Here is a 7921-nt window from a genome sequence, read left to right as displayed (position 1 = left end):
CTCACTTCTATGAAGTTTCTTCTTTGGAATTTTGGAGTAATGAGGCTTGGGGTTTATCAACCATTCAAAATTTATTTATTTTATATCTATTTGGTCGCTCACTATAAGTTTTGTGGGCATCTTCCACTTGTACGTATTTTATCTTTGAATACACAGGGATGTTATAAGCTTTTGTAATAGCTTCTAGTGCAAAGCTCACCATAGCTCTTTGTTAGAAATTAGGATATTAGGATGCTAATTATAATGGCTCAAAATTTTGGGTTAGGGTTAAATTAAGATAATAAAACCACTAAATGACCTAATTAACCACTACATTTGGAAGGAGAATGAATCTAATAGATCTAGCCTTAAAAGACTGAGATTTTGATCAGATTTTAACTCTTTGGATAAGGCCTTTTTCCTTCCTAAATTGAATTAATTTGATTGTTGATGATGAGGGTAAAATAGATGATAATTGAAGTATTCTAATAGAAACAGTTAGCTACATATGTCCAATAGAGCCATTGACTTGGATGTGTACAAAATAAGTTGTTGGGAATCTACTCTTAGAAGTTTTGCCTAATTTTTTGAGACTAGATAGTATCAATTTGCCATGGTCCTCCGAATTTTCTACCGTTGAAAGTTGAACTTGTTCGTCATTGTGAACTCTATTGATCCTCCCAAGTACAACTCTATACATATTCCTACACATAAAGAGAAAGGGAAAATTGTTCAGAATAGGGTAAACTGCCTTAGGTCAAACCCTAGTTTTGGAATTAACCCTGAAATTGAATTGATAAATGTAAATGAAAGGTTGTAGTAAAATACTTTCCTTTTGAGGGAAAGTCTGAAAATGTTTGAAACACTAATGATATACCTCAATGAATTTTTGTTTGACCTTCAAAAAAGAATCAGGGTTTCATGTATGTTGTCTTCATAAAAATAGATAATGGATATCATCTTCAATGTCTGAAACTTGACTTCACTTATGCTCCAATGCTTGTTGAAAGATTGATTGCTTGCCTGAATTTGCTAAAATTTAATTGAGATCTTGAATGAGGTTAGGTTTAAAATGAGAGGGGTGGACCTCCTCTTATACTTGCTTTTCGAAAAACAAATTGAATTTTTGACATAGGCTAACAAAGGATCTACGTCCTTGCGCAAATTATGTGATCGTTATGAGGTTTCAAATTGGGCCTAGGGCTCCAAGTTTAAGGGGGGACTTTGGAGATAGTGAAAAAGCTCGTTTGATAGGTCATGTGAGTAAAATCGACACTTTAGTAAGGCCTTGGAAGCTGAAGTGCCAAAGTAAGGTCCAAGTGAGGACAAATTATAGGGGAGTACAATTTAGAACGTTGCATTTAGCCCCCACTTTAGCGGGAGTATGAGACTAAGAATACTCATGGTAAAGTATAAAGGTTTGCATTGAAAACTTTCATCAAGATATCAAAGAGACAAGACACACTAGGCCCCCATGGACTTTAGGATCTCACTACTCTAATATCAAGATAAAAGGAACATCATAAGAAAGAGAAAAGAGAGAGAGAGAGAGAGAGAGAGAGAGAGAGAGAGAGAGAGAGAGAGAGAGAGAGAGATAACCTAGTAAGATTTGCTTATTATGAGTCATGAAAAAGAAAAATACTAAATTACAAAGAAAAAGGTTGAGTTTGCAAAGTAACTTGAGTATCAAAACATGTCATGATGTGTGCATAAAGTGTAACATTGAGCAGAGTGGATGCCCCCCATGTCAAAGCATTTGAATACGCCTCATCGGGAGCAATTGCTTTAAGGTGGCATGCATCCAAAATGCAAGCAAGTTATCACAATGAGATACCCCCATGAAAGAACAACTCAAAGGATAATGATCACAAAACACAAAAGCACATAAGGGATCCACTAACTCTAAGGTCAGTGTTATCACTGTTTAAAATTGGATATTCTTGTTCCATAATTGGCTAGAGGTCTACATAAAAATGTGTCTAGTATGGCCTTGACGCCTCTAATTTTCTTGGGTCAGAAGAGGGTTTAAGGTTTTTGAGTTTTAACCTGTCCTATGTTTGCAAAAAACCCTTATGTTCTATTTCTAAGTTACTTTTACCACTTAAAGAAGGGTCGTTTATCGTGAAAAGTGTCCCCCCATTAGTTGTTTCCCTAGGCGGTCCCTTAATATTTTAAATATGTGTGCCTTTACCTTTATCATGTTTTAATATTGTCAGGGCCCTTAATTATTGTGCAACTCATTGTTAATCTCGCGGTTGTCGTTGTTTCACTAGGCAAAGATGCTAGCAAGTTAATGTTCACGAAGTAGCGAAAAGGCTAGGCGGGCCCGACCAGAGGATCGACCGTCAGAGTAAAGAACTGCATCTTGCTTTAAATCCAATGGCTCGCGTTGATTCGTTAGCCGGAGATGCACGTGAAATAAGTTATGCGAAACAACGAAAACACGTGGCGGGTCCCAGAGGCGAGCGACTTCTTTGGTTAAACGATGATCGGTTTAGAAAAGATCAACGACTCACGTTGATTTGCGACCAAAAGATGCACATGTTCTACCTTTCACGAAGTAGCGAAAAGGTGGTGGGCCCAGGCGAGGTGGTCATAGCAAGGGTAACCGACGAGCAAGTTCCTGAGATCTAACAAATATCTCTACTTCGCGAAGATAAGTAACCTGAGTTTTAAGCTCTGCGAAATGGCAAAAGGAGTCGGTGGGCCCGAAGGACAGGCAGGTCATAAAGTTAAAGACCGATTAAGTATGTTTTAATCGGATGGTTGTCGTGGATTCGTGGCCTAAAGTAAAGCGGAGATTAGTGATCGCGAAATGGCGAAAGACAGCGGGCAGGTCCAGTGGCGCTTAGCTGGCAGTCTAGTGGTAGGTCCGGGTGGCGAACATGAAAGCATGACATGGCAGGACAGATGGTTCATTTCATGGAAGTGTAAGAGTGAGTTGTCAAGTACACGTGGCTCTAAAGGGTACAATGAGGGCCCGCCTTGAGTCGACCGACAATTATGTGGAGAATAGTGAAGTAAAACACATGGCAGTTTCAGAATGGAACCCGATGGAACTTCCTGAACAAATGGCTGACTACCACGTGGCGTTTGTTAACCGGTGACGAGATAAAGGGCCCACTTGAAGGGTCTGAAGCATGTTAAAAGGTGTTCATCTCATGGTCGATCCAACGGTTGTCGTTGTTTCATGGCCCGAAGATGCCTGCAACTTAGTCTCTATGAAATGGTGAAAAACCGTTAGCCGTCAAGGTGACGCGCGGTTAGTTGATAAGACTAATGGTCGTTGTTGGAGATAAAGACCGAGTAGGTAGATCATGATCTAGTGGCCGACGTTGCTTCGCAAAAGAAAATTACACAAGGTTTAAGGCCCGTGAAATAGCGAAAAGAAGGTAGGGCTCGACACTAACACAAAAAGACCGGACAGAATAAAAGCAGTGCAAGTTCCCGTGATCCAACGACTGTCGTTGTTTCGCAAAAGAAAGGTGCAGAGGTTTTAAACTTTGCGAAACAACGAAACAGAGGAAATACTTAGAGAATTTATGATCCATTGGAGCCCGTTTTTGAATTCGATTTGTGAATTCAATTCTGAGGTGATGGCCGAAGCATGCGGGATTAATTTCTAAAATTCAATGCCAACTTGCCGTATTAGAGTCCGCATCAACTTGAATTTTGGCATCATTTCAATAAGTCTGTTGCAGAGCAATTGGTGCAGAGCAGTTTTCTTCAAGCGAATATCAGGTATTTGTGTTTTTTCTTGCTAATTCTGGTCTGAATTCGGTGATTGTTGTGTGAATTGTTTCATTAGAGGTCTGTGCGTGTCTCAATTAATATAGTTGCATTATCAAGATGACACCAAGAAGGGAGTTGACAGGAAAAGTGAATTACCAGGAAAGGAACATTTGTGATGATTTTTTGGAACAGTTAACTATGTCAACCAATGTCGGGGCTAAAGCTAAAGAATTAGTACCAAAGAACCCTCATCTTAGAATTGGGGATGGCTTATATGATAAAGGTAATTGGTTAAGGGATCCAAAAATAGGGATGTCAGGTTTAGGATTGTTCAAAGTAGGTTTTGGTCAAAGACATTCCCTTGCCCCTTTAAATAGCATATGGGAATTGGATGTGGGGAAGCTTGTGGTCCCTGGTGTATTCATGGATGTAGACTTGTTGACCCTGATTGCACAGAATTATGACCCTATAGCTAGATCTATCAGGAATTTGAAGGGATCAACCCTGGTTGAAATAAATTATGATGAATTCAGAAATGTATTTAAGCTCAGTGAAGCTTCAAATCTGTTGGAACCTATTGATTTTGAGTCATTAGCCTAGGTCTACAATGCTCAAAGGGATCATCTTAGGAGTGGCCCATTGAAAGAGTTTTTTGTTAAGATAGGAGGGTTAACAGTTGTAGGCCCCAGTACAATGGAATCTTTCTCCTTGAATTTATTTACTCTAAGAGCTAAGGGTATGTATTGGGCACTGTGTCAGATTTTTGGAGAAGATGCTGAGAAAAACATGCCAACCCATTATATGTTGATGATTACACAAATTCTAAACCCTTCTCTAGCAATAACATTTGATTATGCACCATACCTTACTGATGCAATTCATGCAGGACTAGTAGGGATAAAAAATGGTAAGTTGGACAAACCGTTTGGATGGTACTCCCTTCTAATGCACATGTTTTTGTTCAAGGGTGTTGACTATTTTGAAAAGGAAATGGATTTGGTTAAGGTAAAAGATAAGGAAGAGATGCATGTTCAACTTTGGAGCACCATTTTATCCTGGGATAGAGAGGATGCTAGCTATTTGAAGTTTGATAGATGCTTTGCATCTAAGATCAGATTTCTTTTGTGCATAGAGAACCCTAAGATTCCTAAGGCTCTCTTGGAATTCCTCAAGCCTAAAGAGTTTTCTGAGGGTATTAAGATTGTTCACAATTGGGGAGATATGTATTTGTACCTTGTTTCTACCATTTTTTAGGGTGTATGGTTTCAGAGGTACTCCCTATCTATTGCCCTACCAAGTCCCATTGAAGATAGGGATTGTAGAAGTCTTGAGGCAAATTGGAGGTGTACAAGAGGCAGAGCTGACAAATAGGGGTAAAGGGACCATTTTCCCAACCATTATTGTTGCCCATCATTTTGTAATCACTAAAGGTGGCTGGAAATATTTTGAGGAATTCTTTAAGCCATATAGGTTGTCAACTGCAGTTTCAAGATGTGCAGACCCTGAGGATTTTTTCAACGACATGTTTAGAAAGAGGGCAGTGTGTAAAGGTAGGCCTCACCAATTCCAGTTCCCTGAAGATTTAATTAGAAATGAATTCAGTTTGGATGAGCAAGAACCGAGGAAAGAGAAATGGGTTGCATATAAGAGGGCTCTTGATTTCATCCATCAATTTGATAGTAGTTATGACCCTCTCTCTAGTTTCAATCCCTTTGAGGAGAAAATCAAATTCTTAGTTCTTTATTTTGAAGACCTCATGCAAACCTTGAAAGAAAAAAGGGAGGCTATAATGCAAAATGATCCTGACAAGGTTAAATTGGTCTTAGCTAAGCCTTCTTTTGCTAAGGCTATCCCACCTGGTGATTATGTGATGCATAAGAGATCAAAGTACAGTGTGATGATGCCAGTGACAGGTGAGCTTTCCACTTCAAGAGGGAAAAGATCAGTTCAAGATGTCATTGACATCCAAGACTCCCCTAAAAGGCAAAGGATAGGAAAGGAAGTGCAAACCAATGAGCCTTTGTATTCTCCATCTCAGTCCCCTATCCATATAGGAGATGAGCAGGCGGTGGTCGAGCAGTTGTTACAGTTAGGGAGTCTCAGGGAGATTGCCTACACATATGAGGAGACCCAAGAGGGGATGCCAGAAGAACCACCTAGTGCTGAAATGAACTTGATTGATGGTGAGCTAAAGGGCAAAGAATTAGACCTTATTGTTAAGCAAGCCAGTGAGGAGTTCATGGCTGACAGTAATTTTGTTACAATAGGGGCTTTCATGCATTTTGTGTGGAAGCAAAATATGGAACAATTTAAAGCCAAATGTGAGCAAAGGAAGAGTGAACAGCCTCACAGGGATATAACTCAGGTGGAAGAAGAGGTAAAGCAAGAAATGATAGAGGAGTTTAAAACTATTACTCTTGAGAAGGGAAGAGAGATGGTGTATAAGGCTAGTGTTTTAATCCTCCCTGAATGGGATATAGTTGATGCTCTGGTCCTTGAAGCAGTAAGGAAGGAAACAAAACCCATGGAAGGAGTGACCTTCAGCAAGGATAATGTTGCTCTAGTCATGTGGTCACCGAAGAAAGATGAGAGTAAAAGGAGTAAAGGTGTATCAGATTCTAGTCTCCTAGGAGGCATGATTGTGGTGGTGGAAGTTGCAAGCACACTCTTGGAAACTGCAAAGTTCAGTGTGGCAGTAGCAGAAAAGGAGGCAAAAGAGAAGGCTAGTCTCCAATTAAAATTGGAAACCATCTTAAAGGCTTACAATGAGGCCAAAGAAGGATTACCCAATAGAGATAGTATTATTGCTAGACTTCAGAGTCAGTTGGTAGGTCAGCACCATCCAGGTGAATCCTCTACTCTCTTGATAGCCTCCTCTCCAGCAAGACCTCCACCTACTAGTCCCATTATAGAATATCTCCCTTCTCCTATGCCTTCTGGTTTCTAGTCAGCTGAAACTGTCCAACATGAGTCGAAAAAGTTGCAACAAGCTCAAGTCTTGTTTGCAAGCAAGTATGAAGAAAAGGTGAAAGCGACAATTTTGAAGTTTGCTTATTCGGTCAAGGCCTCTATTGTACACATTTCTATGAAAAGGATCTTGAATATCCTGATTGAATTAAGAGAGGATGAAACCACCTTGGAACCAATCCTTAATAAGTGGATGCCTAGAGGTAAGGAGTTAGAGCTTATGTGCTCATCCCATGCAGATGTAGAGGAAAATGACAATCTTAGGTCCACTAGTGAGTTTATAAAAGAAATGAATGTACTCTCTGAGGAAAGGGAAAGTGTAAAAAGAAAAGCCCAACTATATAGAAAAGAATATTCAGATCACAAATATGAATTGTTTCCAGGTGGATTTGTCGGTCCAATTCAATTAAAAGAGGAGAAGGTATGGCTAGAAGAGTTGGACAACAAATTGTCCCAAAGGGTTAATGAAATCATTAACACTGATGACACATCCTTGTTTGTCCAAACAATTGAAAAAATTGAAAAAGTGAAATCACATTATGGTTTCATAGAAACAGAAATTGGGCAGTTAAGGGTCACTTGGAAAAGGTTGGAAGGAATGAAACAGAAGATTATCAGCTTTGCTTGGCCAAGTGATGACGTTTTCCAGGAGTGGAAGGATAAATATATCGGACAACAAGAAGATACTCCAGAGCAGATAGAAAAGGTTGCAGCAGAACAACAAATGGAAGAAGCCGTTGATATTGAAAAAGAGTTGTAACTGTTTCTTGGAGAGTATTGCGGTTTGTAACAAACCTTTATAGGAATGTCTGAAGCTTGTATGCATCCATAATGTTATAAATGGGTACCAAGACTAATGTAAAAATGATCAAAAGAATTTTGTAAAGAAACTTTGGCAAAATTTATTTAGGACCTTTTTCTAGTTTTAAGGAGATTGCTCTGAGTTATGTAATATTTTTAGGAATGAATATAAATATACAGATCAAAGTTTTAGGCCTAAAATTCCTTTGTCTTCTGGTGTGCATTCTTTAGTTTGCTGGTTTCATTTGGATAATCTAGGGTTATTCGATTGAACATGGATTGTAAGGCAATCTCGTAGATGTTATTTCTGGCTTTTCTCTTCAGGAGAGGGATTAAATGTGCATGAAATACTTCTGTCAGCAAGTCTATTATTTGTTGCTATGAATCTGATGAATTGTTTTAGTTGAATGGGAGAGGATCTATATATATGTTAGGCATGTAT

The sequence above is a fragment of the Cryptomeria japonica genome, chromosome 3 (genome assembly GCF_030272615.1).
Source record: "Cryptomeria japonica chromosome 3, Sugi_1.0, whole genome shotgun sequence".
Lineage (NCBI taxonomy): Eukaryota > Viridiplantae > Streptophyta > Pinopsida > Cupressales > Cupressaceae > Cryptomeria > Cryptomeria japonica.
The sequence above is the reverse complement of the archived record's forward strand: the minus strand, read 5'-3'. Positions refer to the sequence as shown.